The sequence below is a fragment of the Ixodes scapularis genome, unplaced genomic scaffold (assembly GCF_016920785.2).
Source record: "Ixodes scapularis isolate PalLabHiFi unplaced genomic scaffold, ASM1692078v2 PGA_scaffold4__175_contigs__length_147842914, whole genome shotgun sequence".
Classification (NCBI taxonomy): domain Eukaryota; kingdom Metazoa; phylum Arthropoda; class Arachnida; order Ixodida; family Ixodidae; genus Ixodes; species Ixodes scapularis.
Window position 1 is genome coordinate 112,676,735 of NW_024609879.1, and position 15,670 is coordinate 112,692,404.

Sequence of the window (15,670 nt, forward strand, 5' to 3'; positions counted from 1 at the left end):
ACAACCTGTCTCAAACGGATAACCGAAATAAAAAAAAAAAACACAAAGACCCCACGCTTTTCGTCGACGGACATTACAAGAAGACGCAGTGAAGATGGGCGCACCCACAAACCCGGCCCGCTCAGACAATGGGCGCGCTAAGTCGGCGCTCCTTTAAGGCTCGTTCACAGACTTCCAACCGAGTACAACCGAGAGAGACAAGACCGGTTTTTAAGCCTCTTGCGAGTTCTTAGAACCGGATACGCTGCAGCGGGGCTGGTCCTAAGGCGTCGCAAGAGGCTTCAAAACCAGTCTTGTCGCTCTCCGTCCTACTCGGTCGCAACTGTGCGAACGGCGCTTTACTCCTACTCCGACACTTAGAGTTTCATACTCCGAGCGCAGCAACTTAACGACGCATAGCATACAGGAGCGCGACACACCGAGGCTGCGTTTCAAATCTACTCGAATGGATCCGAGTTACCCTGGCGGATTATGTCACATAACAACAAAAATAAAGAAACCCTGGACGCGGGTAGGTTTTCGACAACCACCTTTGCCCTAGAGTTAGATCGAGTAAGTTTTGGAACACGGCCAGAAACTGTTGACTGGCCACACGAGCTCCTTCCGACCATGGATACGGGTGGCCGAAGCGGAAAATCTTTCGAAGATAAATAATTAGGCCCGTGTGGAGCGGCACATTCTAAAGCAAAAGAGACTGCGACGTTATAAAGTTTCTACGAACGTTTTGATATCCCTGAAAGCTTTGTAGACTCGCTTTATGCACATATGTGTAAGGTTACTTTGGCCGATCTGTTCATTGACCATGAATGCTGTTCCGATTTAAATTAAAAGGCAACATTCTTGAACCCGCTCGTCGACGCAGGAAACCCCGAATTTGTCAGAGATTCTCTGGTGCCGTCGGTTCCGTCTCACAGCGAGACGGAAGCTACGCTGATACCGGCACACCGTCGTTCGATAGCACGTCAATTCGTTTTTAGGCGGTATGCATAAACAAACCTTTCCCGCGACGCTAACTGGTGTTTCGGCTTTCCAATCTAAGTATCTTTATTTGCTGCGGCTAAGCTAAGCATTCTAACCAAGGCAGCGGTGTGGCTGTCTTTTCATCACAACTTCTCTGTTGCCGAGCTATCGGCAAGCTTCAGTTTGAGAGTAGAATTTCTTTTTCAGGCGAGATGCACGAACAAACCTTTTTCGAAACGCTAATTGCCGTCTTGGCGTTCAAATCAAATCGTATTTACCTGCTGGATTAAAGGATTAAGCACTAATCAACTGAAAAGGGGCAGCGGTCCGCATACGTCTTTCGTCTCGCCAGCCTCCTCAACAGCAGGGCAGCCATCTTGGTTGTTTACGTGACGTCACGGAGCGCGAAGAAGTCACTCGCGCTCCGACAAATACTCGGTGCACGAAGAGCGCGCTTGAGTGTCAGTCTCCAGTGGCACTCGTCAACGTTCCCATGACGTCGTCAACGTCATGGGAACGTTGACGACGTTTGAGTTGAAATACAACGTCGTCACAACGTCACTGATTGGACTCTAATGGAACGTTATATAAGGACGTCACCTCAACATCGAAAAAACGTGATTAAAGTCATGCGGGACGTCATGGACGTCCGGGACTTTTTTTCGACGTTTCTACGACGTTTTGTGCTGCCAGGGTCCTGTCCGTTTAGTGAAAGGAGCGCCGAACTCTCGCGCTCCGGAGCACGGACTTAACATGCCCAATGAAAGCAAAGCCGACATGTTCAGCACAGTGTGCTACCCCAGAAACCCCATCCGGCAGCCACCCATGGGAAGGATTGCGCCCCGTTGTCCCGGCTCCCCAATTAGGCATACGCCCGCCCGAGGCGCCCCACAGGGCGACATCTCCCCCCTTCCCGCGGTCAGCCCGCCGTCTCCCCTGCCGCCTTGGTGATCCTTCCGGCGACGGACGACACAGCTGCGCTTCAACACAAACCGAAAAAAAAGGAATAATATGCCTGTACCTAACTTAGCACTCGCGTTTTTAAATGCCATAGCATTTAAAAACGCATGTGCCCGCTCCTCGCGTTTTTGCAAATGATTGCAATATTATAAAGGTTGGCCCCGAAAATTTTTCATATCCTTCATTCTATAGATATCTACCATACATTAAGGAGCTGACAGACTTCTTTGCGCCCGTGTTCGCGGAATGTACGATAAAAAGCGTACAATATGGACTGTTTGGAATAATTGTAAATATACATGGTCCCAATGTAGCGCTAGCAGGCGGAGCCAGACGCCAAAGTTTCGCAAGAGCCGTTATATTGTTAAAAAGTAAAATGTTTTAGGGAAAAATGTTAACCGGAAAAGGATGACCGAAAACGCCTACCAATACAAAGGCCTGGATGGCGGAAACTACAAAGGATAAGCCCTGTTTTCCCATTGAAAGTTTCAAAAAAAATCTCTTAACTTTTGAGTAAGGTAACGCTTAATTTTGAAACTGGAGCCTGGTACGAACCGCTAGCGCTACATTTTGTTTGGCCGGAGACCGAGCGTTAGGGAATTAATTTTTGCGCTGCGAAAATCCCTGGCACTTTGTTCTGTTGCACGCTGTAGATAAAATCTCACCTCTTAAGCCTGCTAATAGCTAAGCCTCGTTAATTTTGATCTCGCAGAAAAATGCGCACCTTGAAATCTGCGAAGAAGCTATGATTGAATGTGCTTTTAAAGATTTTGGATGCAACAAGAAAGTGAGTATATTGTGTTTTGTTTCATAAACAGATGTTATAGTGCCAACACTTTAGCTGGTTTAAGACACATATATACATATGTAAAAAAGACTTCTCGCCATTCACGTCCAACAAGTTTACTTCTTAGTAATTCATTTTACCTTCAGTTTATACCTCGGAAGATAGGCGCTCGTACATTCTTTAGACCCCGACAAACGTGTAAAAAAAAAGACTAAAACCTTGCCATGAAGGAAACATAGGGCTAAATATGGTGTTTTTGTTTGCCAGAAATGCTTGTACCTAAGAAAACGTAGCTTATATCAAGTAGGAGCGCGAATGGGGCAAAGTGCCTATCTATAATAATGGACAAGCATGTGATAGTATGCAAATAAATTCATGAGTTTAAACCCCCGCACGTTATAAATGCCCTCTCTAAGATATACCGCCATTCAGCCTAAGGGAAACCGACTGACATTGTTTAGCTGGGTGTGTATGAAAAAATGGGATAGAAGTTGTTCTCCGGAAAATGTTCCAATGACTAAGTTTATTTTGCTATTTGACATTTTCATTTAGCTAATAGTAACCACTAGATATTCTTCGTATTACAAGATATTTTGAACAACCATTTGTAGGCCCCAAGAAGAGAGATGCAGGAACATGAGAAGGACCCACACAATGCACTGCTTAATCAAGTGATCCTTGTGAGTATACTCTTCTTTTCTGTTGTCTTCCCTGTATAGGCGTCTAGTGGTTTGTATTCGTATATGGGGCGTTCCGCGAGACGTTGGCCAAATTATATCCGCGAAAATTACGCATCGCACAGAAAGAGTGTCACGTTGGTGTCTGCCAAGAGGCCTATTTAAAAAAAAAGAGCCTCAGAGCTTTTAGTGTAATTATGTTTTTAATACCTTTCCAGTAAGGAACGATTTAATTAGTAAATTTCATGTAATGGTTTTACTGATGTTTCTTTGTATCAAGGAAAATAACGAGACGAGCAGGTTTTACTCAAATTACAATAAGGGCAAAGCATTTTACCGGCGTTACAAAAACAAAACAAAAAACAAAAAAAGTTCAATTTGAACGCATTTCCGGGTTTTGGTTTTCTGTCGGAGAGCATACATGTTTGCGCCCGGGGTTCTGCTACCCATGACTTAAGCGCGCGACCTATCGGCTCGTCTATCACTCTCGTAGAAGAGAAGTGTGGTGCGAGTCGGCGAACTAAAACGCGGTGCTGTTCGAATGACAATACAAAAATACGCTTTGATCCTTGGCTTCAGCTGCATCAATCTAAGAATGCATTTTCGCCCAGGTTGGTTGCGCGCTTAGGCCATGGCGGACCAAGACCGATGTCCCAAAAGTGTCTTTATATATATATATATATATATATATATATATATATATATATATATATATATATTTAGTCGCTTCCAAACTGAGTGTTTTTCAGAACGCTGCAAAATGCTTTCCATGCAATATGGTTATGGAGCGAATATGTGGCGAAGAACCGACGAACTTCACCTGACGGCGCTTTTGCTTTGCGCGCGATTGAACCGCCACTCTTTCGACGCCACACGCAGAGCAAACGCGGCCGGGTGAAATTCGTCTCTTTTTTCGCTCTCTATAGAGTTCAGCCTTTAGTGCTTTTCGCTGGTGCCCACAAAGTTTATAATGAAAGAAATACCTTTCAATTTAGCAGTGAAAGGTTAATTACTAAAGTTAATGAGAACCTAACTATACCAATCCTTATTAAAGTTCCTAAGAAAAAAACCCGTGGTAGACACCAATAGGACATGAACTTTTCTTTCTGTGCAATGCGTGCTTTTCGCAGCAGTAGCGATTGGTATTGCTTTTCGAGAAACGACCGTTATATAGGGTGTGTTCAAATAAGATCATGCACTTGTGTCCAGTGGACATTTTTGTTTTCTTCGTATTTTTATATGTTACTCCCGAATGTGTTAAAGGAACTACATCACAAAACGTTTTGAAAAAAAAAAAGTTTATTTCTGGAGAAAAAAAAAAAAAAGACTACATCCAGATGGCAAACCCGTTTTGGCGTTTTGTCATTTTTGCCAAGTTTGACGGCAAGTAATAGACAAAAAACAAACAATACAAATCTCAAAATATTTTTTTTTTCATATAGCACTCTATAATGGCAATACATGAAACAATTTAGGGAATTTTGGAAAATTATGTCGTGCGTAAAAAATGCACAAACATGGCTACTTTGACGTTTTTACCTTATGTTTGTGATTTGTTATCTCGTAGAGTTTTTAAGATCTATTGTTTTAATTTTTTTTCACATGTTCTTCACATAAGGGTCTATTTTTCGTATATAATGTGCCTCTCTGACTTATAAAGAAAAATATTTACAGTCTCTAAACTTTGCTGAAAACGGAAAGTCCCGCAACTTCAACGTACGATTAAAAAAAAAAATCTTCAATTTCTTTTTTAAATTTCGGCGAACCATTCTATATTATATCGCCCTGTTATCTCATTAAAAACATGTTGCATAATTTTGTGTCTTTCAAAAATACAACACTTCGAAGTGCAGGAATTTGGCTACTTTGACATTTTTCACTAATATTGGTTTGGTTATCTCGTAAGATTTTCAAGCTTTACTATTTCTTTTTTACCCATATATTCTTCTCAAAAGGATCCATCATAGATGTGTATTTTGTTGTTCTCGTGTATAATTGAAAATATTTACAGCGCTTCAAACATATCTTAGTGTAAAATGCTCTGCAAATTCAACGTGCAACTAAGAAAAAAAAATAAAAGGCTGATTTTTTACAATTTAAGTTTGGGTAAAGTATACTGCACCAAATTGCCATGCTTTTCATTAAAATGTGTGTTGCTTTCTTTTGTCCCGGTCAAAAAACACAGAGCTTCGAATTTTACTATGTATACCCTCCAGATCAACAGTTTGGTTGCTAGCTGCCGCGGTCTCAATTACTCCTACGTTCCCTAAAATAAACGTATCATAATTTTATATTTTGTTCAATTTGTGGCCAACTTCAAGTTTGATATATATGACTCTATAAACACATATATTAAGTAGTAGTTCAAAGCTTCAACTACATCCGTCCTGTGACGAGCCTGCCCCTCATGCTTATTTCAAATGCCGCTGTTCGGTAAACGCGTGACCTGAAACACAACGTCCCTGAAACTGAGAAACAGAACAGCCCGGCATGGCGCTCTCAAAGTAACAATCGAACACACCTTATTGATGTGTTTCGTTCTTACTTAGAGAGCACAAACCGAGCTGTTGTGCTTCTTTGTTTCTGGGAAGTTGTTTCAGGTGACGCGTATACCAAGCAGCGGCATTTGAAATAAGCATGAGGGGCGGGCTCGTCACAGGACGGATGCAGTTGAAGCTTTGAACTACTACTTAATAGACGTGTTTGTAGAGTCATGTATATGAAATCTTGACTTGGCCACAAATGAAATAAAATATAAAATTTTAAGTTTCTTTTATAGAACGTAGGAGTAATTGGAGGCCGCGGCAGCTAGCAACAAAAATGTTGATCTGGAAGGTATAGATAGTACAATTCGAAGCTTTGTGTTTTTGAACGGGACAAAATAAAGCACAAAAATTTTAATGAAAAGCACGGCAATGTGATGCAATATACTTTGCCAAAACTTAAAAAAAAAATCAGCTTTTTTTTTTTAGTTGCACGTTGAATTCGCAGGGCATTTTACACTAAGACATGTTTGAAGCACTGTAAATATTTTCATTTATAAACGAGAACAACGAAGTATACATCTATGATAGATTCTTTTGAGGATGATGTATGAGTAAAAAAGAAATAATAAAGCTTGAAAATCTTACCAGATAACAGCGAACCAATATTAGTGAGAAATGTCAAAGTAGCGAAATTCCTGCACATCGAAGTGCTGTATTTCTGACAGAGATCAAATAATGCAACATGTTTTAATGAGAAAACAGTGCGATATAGTGTAAAACACTTCACCAAAATAAAAAAAAAACGTGTTTTTTTTAGTAGCACGTTGAAGTTGCGGGACTTCTCGATTTTAGCTATATTTAGAGCAGTGTAAATATTTTTCTTTATGCGTCAGAGAAACACGCACTATATATGGACAATGGACACCTACGGGCAGTACCTGTGAAAACAATTTAAACGATATATCTTAAAAACTCTACGAGATAACAAATCACAAATATAAGGTTTAAACGTCAAAGTTGTGTGCATTTTTGTTTGTGTTTGTTTTTTTGTTTGGACATTTTTTACGCACGATATATTTTTTCCAAAGTTCTATAAATTGTTTCATGTATTGCCATTATCGACTACTATATGAGAAAAAGCTTGAGTTTTATATTGTTTGTGTTTTGTACCGCCAAACTTGGCCGAAATGCCAAAATGCCAAAACGAGTTCGCCTTCTGTATGTAGTCTTTTTTTTTTTTTTTTTGTTTTCTGGAGAAATACAATTTTTCTCGCAGAACCCTTTGTGATTCTGTTCCCTTCACACATTGGGAAGTAACATACACGAAGAAAAACAAAAATGTCAACTGGACACGCGTGCATGATCTTATCGTTGTGTCAACTTTCGTATTTCCCCAGTCTCGGGTTGCCTCAGAATGTTACACCAGCTCACCTGTGCCCTTACGTTCTGTTCTGAGAGTATAGGTGCGTGGCATTGATGATTCACATTTGCCAATTTGTTTGAAGGGGCTTCAACAAAGAATCGAGAACCTGGAGCGGCCACTCACCGCCCTCGTTAAAAAGCTTCGTGCTGCGCATGCGGTGGAAACCAGTCAATGATCGCCAACCGAAAGAAATTGCACTGTGCAATGTTGGGCCAGGATAATTGTCGTTAAGAATAGAATTGTGAAGGTCTTTAAATATCTAGTGATGGTTTGATTTTTCAGAGGCACTACAATTTTTTGTTTCTTGCAGCAAAACTTGCGACGAAATAAACATGTGAAGAGTTCTTACTGCTTTGATCTGTATTTTGATGAGATCGCGTGAAAGCAATAGCCTTGTGGGGAATTTGGCTACTTCACGCTCACGGGCCTCCTTGTTAGCAACCGCGGTTCGCGCGGAAAGCCCATGCCGTTGGCTTTTTGCACCAGCTAGCACGGACTCCGGCCAAAGGTATGAAATGCGCGTGGAGAGGACTTAGAGAACCACCACGACCAAGCCTGCACAATCAGCGCGACGTCCTGACTAGGTCGGGGCGGACGCTAATTTCACCTGCACGCAACTTGGCGATGTAATAATGAGTGTAATAAATTATAGATGTCATTAGAAACCTAATTATTTTCTATAGCACAAAATGAAAGACGTGGTATTCTAGGCCAAGTTTGCCCAAACGTTTTGGCTAATGGGCCGGTAAAAGAAAAGTCCTGTCTCGAATAAAAAAAAAAAAACTATGAACCAAGAATAAAAAAAAATATCCTATAAAGCGTTGAATACACAAATTTGGAATACGGTACAAATTTTAAAATATATTCTTGGGTGGGTAAATGCATGCTCTTTATTTAAAAAATGCGATGTATAGATAATTACGAAAATACACAATTCTATTAACCCTTTTCACATGATATGAATCAAAGAACATATGAACTTTCGCATGTACACACAGTGCAAAAGACTGAGAAGCGTTGAACTAATTACGACCATGTACTATAATTACTACACAAGACACTAAGTAGGGTATACAAGAAACCGTACAGTAATTTAACGTTGTTTTAGAGATATTAAACTGGGGACTAAATATTTGCCGGTGATGACAATGTGCAATAAATATTTTGAACAAGAGGACCCTCGTCACTTTCCAGTTCCCTCGTTCTTTCTGGTATTTTATTTCGCGTGTTTGGTGCGCGTCGCAAAACCGTTGGTTTTGGCGCGCTTTTTTTTTTTTTTGCGTGCGGTTTTTGTTGGAGTTGGGCCGGGCGTCACTTCAAACATCGCAATCAGTGGGGGGTCGGTCCGAATGAATCTGAGGGCCGTATTTGGCCCACGGGCCGCGGTTTGAAAACCCCTGATCTAGATACAAAAAAGATCGCATTCGTGTGGACGAATTCAGCATTTAAAAGTTGCCGATTAGGACTGTACAACAGCGTTGTGCCAAGTTTTACATTTTAATACAATAAACAAATGAAGTATTACTCACTCTCTTATACTGGAAGATACTGTACATTTGATTATGATCATTTTTTGGCGAAGCGTGACGGCAATACAAAGAATGCTACGATAAAAACTCGGAGTGGCTATCGGTGTTATCAGGTAAGCAGTGTAATGTAATAGGAACATATTAACTCGAATTCAATGATGCATTTTTTGAAGCATCGAAATAATGATGGTGAACAAGGGTGCTTTTATGTCTTTTTTTGAATCTGTTCCCGAGGTTCCTAGTATTCATAAAACCTGAGTAAGAACAAACAACTTTGTGAGTCAATTGGTTTTAGAAAGCAATTATCATCAACATGGCGCTCCTAACGCGCATGATAACGGTTGACCAATGATCATTGATTGAGATGTACCACAATCTCGAAATTCAGGCGCCTTATATTTCTTACTCTCGTTTGAGACTTCACCCGCAGAAAGCTATCGCCTAGAGTACATCACCACCGCGGATATTTAAAGATCGCGCTATTGTTGGGTGACGAACTTAATATTCACTTTGTCACGTATAATGTCGTAAAAAGGCAAATAAGAAATTACGAGCTTTACCTTGACGTTGGTGTTTGTTTTCATCCTGAATTTTCTTGTTTGCTTTAAGACGTCTATCCAGGGTAATGTCAGCGCCATCAGACAATCGGGGCCTGATAAAAAAAACAAAAAAAAACAACAACAGTGATATCTTATTAATGTAGACACGTCCAGTCACCCTCCCCCCCCCCCCCCCCCCCCCCCCCCCCCCATAGCAACCACACTGAGTTTTCCATAGTACCGAGACAAAAGTGCGTGCATTTACCCAGTTCCCGAAAATTCTGTCTTCATATCGGGATGTCCGTACTAACTGGGTTCGTGTTAAGGAGCCCTGACGCAGTTCCAGGGCAACCGTACATTTTCAAGAATCCTAAAGACTGTTGCACAATCAACCATGGAACAAACCAAAAAGGAAACAAATGCGACAAAATAATAAAAATACTCAAGGGTGGCTCGCAAGATTGCCTAAATTCTCAAAGCTAAAAGAAAACGTTTTGGCGATTGGTCATTTTGCGTTTAGCCGCAGTGTGATAAAATATTGGGTTTCACTTGCGCCGTCTGCAAGGCAGAGGCAAAAAATAACCGCAATTTAGCCGTGAGAAAACCGAATCTTGTGATAGACTGCTGCGCTGAAAATATGTGTTTGGAGCTCTGTACGCCTGCCTGGCGAATTGATGGGAAATGTGACGTGACCACAGCACTTTCAAAATGACCGCCCCCTCGTTAGCACGCACGAGAGAGGAGCAGCGTTTGGTTAAGCGATTTTTGGGCGCAGAAGGCAAAAAATGTGAGGATATTCATCACAGGATGATGAAGCAGTACGCAGATACCTGCGTATTGCTTCGGCAGTTTTACGAGTGTTACAAAAAGTTTCTAAGTGGAGCGTCCAGTTTGAGGGACACACCTGGCTCCGGCCGGGCTAACACTTCAACGACGCCGGACGTAAGCTCTGCTGTGGAACGGCTCATACACGGAAACCGACCTGCCACCACCGATAAAGTGGCTGGAGGATTGAATATTAGTCGTGGCTCGAAGCAACATATCATTCATGATACTCTGCAGTACCACAAAGTATCCGCCAGGTGGGTAGCGAAACAAGTTACGTCAGACCTTAAGGAGGGGTGTGTGAATGCTTGTGAGACGCCACTGCGACGCTAGAAGTCGATGGAGACCATTTTCTTCGACGCGTTTTCACCGCTGACGAATGTCGGGTGCACTACGCCCAGCCAGAGGCAAAGCGAGCAAGCAAGGAGTGGCGACACAACGTCAGGAAGGCCGAAGAAGTTCAAGACAGCGTTAACGGTGGGCAATATAATGCTCACGGTCTTTTGGGACCATAAAGGCCCAGTAGTTGAATATTACATGCCCAAGGGACTCACTGTAAACAGTGCATCCTACTGCAACCTGCTTGATAACCACTTGACGCCTGCAATAAGGTCAAAGCGTCGCGGACTGCTCAGCTCACGGGTGTTGCTGCAGCACGACAATGCGTGCCCTCACACGGCACGTACGACAACCAAAAAAAAAAAAAAGAAACACGAAAGGTACGGTTCGAGTGCATTTAGCACCCACCATACTCGCCATACCTCGCACCGAGAGATTTTTACCTTTTTGGACCCCTCAAGGGCGCGTTCGGGGAAAAGAAGTTTGATACAGATGATGACCGGAAAGCGGCGATGCATTTCTGGCTCCGGAGTCAGCCACAAGATTATTTTTCCCGCGGCATCTACGCAACGGTGATGCGTTGGCGTACATGTGTCGAGCGATGAGGTGACTCTGTTGAAAAGTAATAAAAGGCTTTCCATGAGGTCTATTCTATCAGGCAAATGAAGAATAAATAACGGTCACTTTTTTAATCAGCCTCGTACTTTGATTGGGGCCTTGGTGTGCATCCGCCAGCGTAACTTCATCAACGTAGTTACGGAACTGCTTATGGGCGCTGCTTCTGCTAGCAGTACCCCTCTCTACCCCTGTGGGAACCATGGGGTTCCCTATATCCCTATTTCGGTCGAGCTTTGAGCAGGCCGTGGGAGTCGTCCTCACCAATGGCGTCGGCCTCCGGGATACAAGGAACAACGACGCCGAATTCCCCGAAGGGGCCGGTTCTCCCTTGCCCACTTTGTGTGAATGTTGCCTTTGGCACCGCTTTGAGTTATAATGGACGCGGCTTCTAGCGGACGCCCAGGGCGCGCCCATATCTCCGAGGCTACATAAGCCGGCCCCGAAGGGGCGCCGGGGGCTCTCTTCGGCGGAGGCCCTGGCTCTACGGAGCTCAGTTTTTCTCTTTGGGCCACCGACTTTCCGTGAATCTGTATATTGCGGCAGCGCGGGAAACCGACCGGGTGATACTGGCAATAATAATTGTGTTGTGTGTGTGTTTATACAGCCTAGAACTTGGTCTGCCTCACAGGGGCGACGAGTCTCCCAGCTGTAGATGAGAAATTTAGCCAGTGCGGTACAACCGCAAGCCTGGGGTCTTTAACGTGCATCACGCAGTAGTAATACACGACCGCACGCCGGTACGATGCTCATCCAGATCGAAACGGGCAGGGGTGGGGCTCGAGCCCAGGATCCCTGGGTTCTGCAACGCGAGCTTTCGCTCCACGTGCTCCGAGCTGGTGTGCGCTAGACCACTCGGCCACCGATCCCCCTGATACTGGCAATTGAGCCAGCACCCAGAGTTTTCATGCCTAAGAGCAAAGCGTATTGGCGTTTGAGTTAATAAGCGCGTCGAAAACAGACTCACTGTGTTGGTGTTGTCTCTCGTCCACCGGTGCCCCAAAAAGGCAGTCAATGGACGGACCCGGCCGTAGCCGCGCAAAGAGCGGACTACGGAGTGAATATTTACGTCAATGAGGACCAGGGGGCAAAGTTAACAAATCCCACAACCCCGAAGGGTCACCTGCCATCGTTCGACGCGCCATCATTTAGGGGACGGCTGCTATGGTAACTGCAGCCTACTCTATGAAAAGTAACGTTTTAAAGCTCAGCCTCTAGAAGATCCTTCAACATAACGTGTCACAGAGTAACTGTATGTGCTCCGCTTGCGGAGGAGAGTATCCTAGGGGTCCGAGATTTTTACTTTAAAGTATTGCGGGAGAAGCGAACTTCGCTCTTGCAGAAGACGCGAAGGGCGCGACGATATGAGGCGCGGTTCACCGCGCATGCGCCGTCGTGCGCCTCTCGGATTCACAAAAGCGCGCGTGCCCTGGCTCGGTCATCGTGGTTATTGAGTCGTCTGCTTGCTCACAAACGCTTTGAAACTGCGCTCGCGTTTTAAAAATAACGCAATTACACACATCTAGGTAGCACACACAATGTCCAAATGTTTAAGACACTTCTTGCTTGTCGTCATACTTCTATGCAATATCTACATTTCGAGAGCGCAAAGCGAAACATATGTTCCGCCCCAAACACGGAGCTACCCGAGACGGCTTCCCCTCAAGCGAAGTAGTCACATTTGGCGCATGCGACCCCTTTTCTGCCAATGACGAGTTAAGGCGCTTTCACACCGGCGATGTACGCAGTCGTGCGATGCGACTAGATTGCATCGCAAAAAATTAACTGGTAACATTAGCGTGCGCGATGAGTGAGTCCAACGCCTTTGTTGGCGAGTCGTTTCTCGAAAACTCTCGCTCCGAACGCTGTTGATTGGCTCAGCCGCTCTGCGACTAGATCGCATCGCAAAAAGTCGGGTCAGCAAGCGACTGCTCAAATCTCGTAGCTTTTTGCCCGTGATGGCCGCTTTTGCGATGAAAGTTATCGCGCGATTAGATCGTATCGCCGGTGTGAACGCGCTTTTAGGGGTAAAAGGAAAACAAAAAGGCAATACTCTGGTTGTGCCCTTTGGGCCTCCGAAGATTACAATTTCTAATTGCAACCTCTGGATGGCGCAGGGATTGACTGATGGTTTAAGCAACCTCTGGATTGGGTCTCTTGCCCAAGAACCGGAAGAAGATCCCAACCATGACGACCCCACCCGTCGTCGTCCTGCCCGTCGCACCCCGGAGTTCGACGCCTTTCCACCGGGGGGTTCACGAAGACATCGAAGACTGGCTGCGACACTACGAGCGTGTAGCCCGCCACAACGGATGGACGACTGAGCAGTACCTCCACAACCTTTACTTCTCGCTTGAAGGCGCTGCGAATCACTGGTTTGAAAACCATGAAGCCTCCTTCACGACATGGGAGTCCTGCGTCGCCGAACTGAAGCGGACATTCATTAACCATCATCGTCGCCAGCGAGCAGAGGACCTGCTTCAAACAAGGGTGCAGGGGCCCAACGAAAGCCTGACCAGCTTTGTTGAGGATGTCCTGCGTCTAAGTGCCCGAGCCAACCCGGAGGCCGCCGAGGAAAAGAAACTTTGAATCCTGATGCGAGGGGTCAAGGCAGAAATTTTTGGAGGCCTGGTTCGCAATCCCCCGACAACTGTCGATGCTTTTGTGAGTGAAGCCACCAACATCGAGCGCGCACTGACGGCCCGAGCAAGCCACTACCATGCGACTGGCCGGCGCGCCTACTGCTCCAACCATCGCAGCTTCCCTACTGGACCCGAATACCAGTGGTGTCGACAACCTTCGGGAGATCGTCCGGGATATCGTACGGGAAGAGGTTCGTAAGATCCTACATGCCGCAGATCGCCCGTCTTCTCTCTCTCTCACCGAAGTCGTGCGAGAGGAGGTTCACCGAGCCTTCCAGCCGGAGACTCCTGTCACCGTAGCAACACCGGAGGAGCCCGCTCTTAGTTGCGCTGCAATGGTCCGACGAACGCCACCAGCCCCGCGCCCGTACGTGGCGGCCCCTCAACGTGAGCCTCCCGAGCCCCAGTATCCCCGACGGCAGGAAGATCAGGCGCACGTTCACCCAGAGCAACCTGCGCCGAGGAAGACAGACGTCTGGAGGACGGCCGACCGACGCCCGCTGTGTTACCACTGCGGGGAAGCTGACCATGTGTACCGCCGATGCCCCTACCGACGACTCGGGCTGCGCGGATTCCACCCAAACGACCCGCGACCCCGGTATGGTGAACGCCCTTGGGAGATCGACGCGTACCTGCGGCGACCTCAGTCCCCCGAGCCTGCGTCCCGCCGAGAGTTCCGGTCGCGTTCGCCACGACGTCCAGCTTCGCTGATGCACCGACCCCGACGTGAAAGTCTGTCGCCCCTCGCTCCACGACGGGGAAACTAGGCGCGGCAATCCCTGAAGGTGGAGTTGCCGAAGACGACCGACGCCAAGATCCTCCAAGAAGGTCGGAGGGCCCCCACCCGAATGCTACCAGAGACCGAAACGACGCTTCTGCAACGGTGTCCAACAACCTAACCGTCGTCATCGACGGCCACGACGCATCAGCACTCGTGGACACCGAAGCAGACTACTCAGTCTTGAGTGGGAGGCTCTCCCGCCGCCTTCGAAAAGTCACGACGCCGTGGGATGGACCTCAAATACGAACCGCCGGAGGGCACCTCATCACACCTGTCGGGAGGTGCACTGCTCGCGTCGAGATCCACGGTGAGACGTGCCCTGTGAAGTTCGTCGTTCTGCAAGACTGTTCGATGGACGTTATCCTCGGAATGGACTTTCTCTGCGAGTATGACGCCGTCATCGACCTCGCTGCAAACCAGTTGACGCTTCGAAAGCCCGTCGTGCCGCCGGTGGAGATCAACACGACGTCAACCGCGATCCGAGTTATCACCGATCATGTGAGCCTACCGCCGCGGTCGAGTGTTTTCGTCACCGTTATAACCGACGCAGCTATGCACGGTGAAGCTCTTCTGGAAGGCAGCGTCCAACTGCTCCTCGAAAAAGGAATTGGTGTCGCAAGAGGCGTGACGCATCTCCAAGAAAGACGTACAACTGTTCTTGTGACAAACTTTCGAGAGGAGCCGCAGCACCTAACGAAGGGTACCACCGTGGGCCACATCGAGGAGCTTCAGGCGCCAGCCGTGGTCACCGCAATCTCCGAGGAAACCTCGTCGCCACAGCAGAAGAGCACATTTATGTATCTTCGAACGAACAATATACGTCCTTGAGTAAACATAAATACGAGTTTTTTTTTTTCAGATGTCTAAACAAGAGGAAGCGAGGAATGAAAACGCGAAGCTGGTAAAAAGAATACAAGAACTGGAGAACTGTCAGGTACAGGCAACTACACTTAACTAGAATAATATTGAATTGTTTCTTCCTTTTTTAAGCTACCTTTATTTCGGAAGAACGACTTACATTACACGTGGTGTAAAAGGTGCTTACGAAACTAATTTCAGCTTGAGGCGGATCAATATCGCGAAACTTTGAAGACGACGTTAAAGTCT

At 45.8% G+C, this 15,670-nt stretch overlaps 1 long non-coding RNA gene across 1 annotated transcript; it reads left to right on the forward strand.

Moving 5' to 3' along the window:
* Positions 1–2,632: 2,632 nt before the first annotated feature.
* Positions 2,633–8,471, forward strand: LOC120837679. Its single transcript, XR_005714957.1, has 3 exons — positions 2,633–2,707; positions 3,319–3,387; positions 8,404–8,471. It is a non-coding gene; the product is annotated as an uncharacterized LOC120837679 (long non-coding RNA).
* Positions 8,472–15,670: the final 7,199 nt, after the last annotated feature.